The following is a 2114-nucleotide window of genomic DNA, read 5'->3' as shown; positions in this document are numbered from 1 at the left end:
TTACCCATCCTAAGTGCACACACACACAGCAGTGAACACACACACAGAGCAGTGGGCAGCCATTTATGCTGCGGCGCCCGGGGAGCAGTTGGGGGTTCGGTATCTTGCTCAAGGGCACCTCAGTCGTGGTATTGAAGGTGGGAGAGAGCACTGTACATTCACTCCCCCCACCTACAATCCCTGCCGGTACAAGACTCGAACCCACAACCTTTGGGTTATGAGTCCGACTCTCTAACCATTAGGCCACGACTTCCCCACTATGTGTTGATTAATACATTACCAACTAGCTGAGATCAAGCAATATTGTGTTTATTATTTTATCTGGCATATATGTCAGTGCCACTTAGTTATTAAAAACTACAAAAGAGAAATTATTTTGGTCCTGTGTGTGTTACGATAGAAGGCGGACGTATGATTTCTATGAGTATATGTGACGTGTCCTGGTCACATGACGGAGCGCTCGAATGAACACAATGGGTTCAAATATTAGTCCATTTATTCCAAGCAAGTGCAAGCAGCTCTTTAAAAATTTTAACGTAAATCCAGATGTTTTTTTCCTCTGGTGATTTGTATTTGCTTTCATTGAACGCTCCTGAGCGTGTCCTAAAACATGGCGGCGACTACCCAGAATGCAATGCGCAATGACGTAGATGCCAAAGCTCTATTAGCTTGTCCTGATGTGTTTGGTTTGAGTTAGATCTAAACCCTATGTAAATATATCAAACAAATGTTGTAAATTATATTGCTATTTTATGAATTCGCATTTAATAGTTGTTAAATCAAAATATAACAAAATGACAATGTGACGTTATTTAATTATATGATTCATTATAAAGCTTTTTTTTTATATAGTGTTGCTAGTATGACATATTGTCAATTAAAATAATAGCAATTAAATATGTACATCTCTCTCATGAATGTCGTTTACTGGGATTCTGCTTTGTCTGTCATTGGTTATTCAATTGTTCAACCAAATTGTAAAAAATAAAATGTTAAATAAGATAGTTTACTTTTTTTATAAGAATTATAATATTTTACATTTTGTGATAAACTCATACTACTTTTACTATTTCTGCCATATATTATGGTAAAAATAGTAAAAGTTGTGTGCTAGTACGCGCTTCCGAATCTGTTTGTCTCGTATTACAATAATGCACTCTGGATTTTTTAAAAATCTTTTAAGAGAAGCGCCGATCCCGTGGGTGCTCGAGACCCTGAGCACCCCGGGATCGGTGCTTCTCTTAAAAGGATGTTGAAAACAACACAACCTGTGTTGTTTCTTAACACACCTGTGTCTAGTTAAGAACAACACCCCCCCGCTCCTTTTAACTCAACCATGTGTTATTCCTGCTAATTTTTTACACACCAATGTGTTATTATTACACAATTTGTGTCAATTACGTATACAAAATGACACAAACTGTGTTAAAACAGTCAAATTAACACATTCTTTTTGAGATGGAGACGTTCTCTAATGTCGAAGTCAATCAAATTTTAACCGTTACCTTGATAAATCATGATTATTTAAAAGGGCATTTAATTTAATGAAAGAGAGGCGACAGATAACAGTGAAAGTAGTACCGCTTTGTCAAACCCGTTAACTAGAATCCTGCCTAGCTGCAGCGTTTTATCAGTCATGTCATTTGCAACAAATCAAACAAAGAAAAACAAAACTCGTTAAAAATTAGTTCTCACCAGAAAGTGAGGGACAAACTTACCAAAGTGTACGAGTAGAAATACAAATAATTTGTGAAGCACTAACGTTAACTATCAGACGCGGTTGCAGTCTTGTTCAACACCGCCTCTCTAGTCTACGGAAAATACCCGTAAGCACGAGAGGTCGCTAACTAAACGCACAATTGACCGTCTAAAAAAATAACAATAATAAAATGCATTTGAAAATTTGTATTTGACAATTTCTAATAACAAATAAATCGAAATACCTGACGTATGCATCCAAGTCATCCGCCGATGTAAAAAGAGGCGCGAACTTGCTTCTTGCGGCGCAGAGTGACGTAGCAGCAATGTGATTGGATGATAGTTAACACATATTGTGTTGGACACTGTGTTTTTTCTCTCTCTCTCTCTCTCTCTTTCTTTTTCTTTTTACACAT

Source organism: Sinocyclocheilus grahami, unplaced genomic scaffold, assembly GCF_001515645.1.
Source record: "Sinocyclocheilus grahami isolate Dianchi unplaced genomic scaffold, SAMN03320097.WGS_v1.1 scaffold3082.1, whole genome shotgun sequence".
Lineage (NCBI taxonomy): Eukaryota > Metazoa > Chordata > Actinopteri > Cypriniformes > Cyprinidae > Sinocyclocheilus > Sinocyclocheilus grahami.
The sequence above is the reverse complement of the archived record's forward strand: the minus strand, read 5'-3'. Positions refer to the sequence as shown.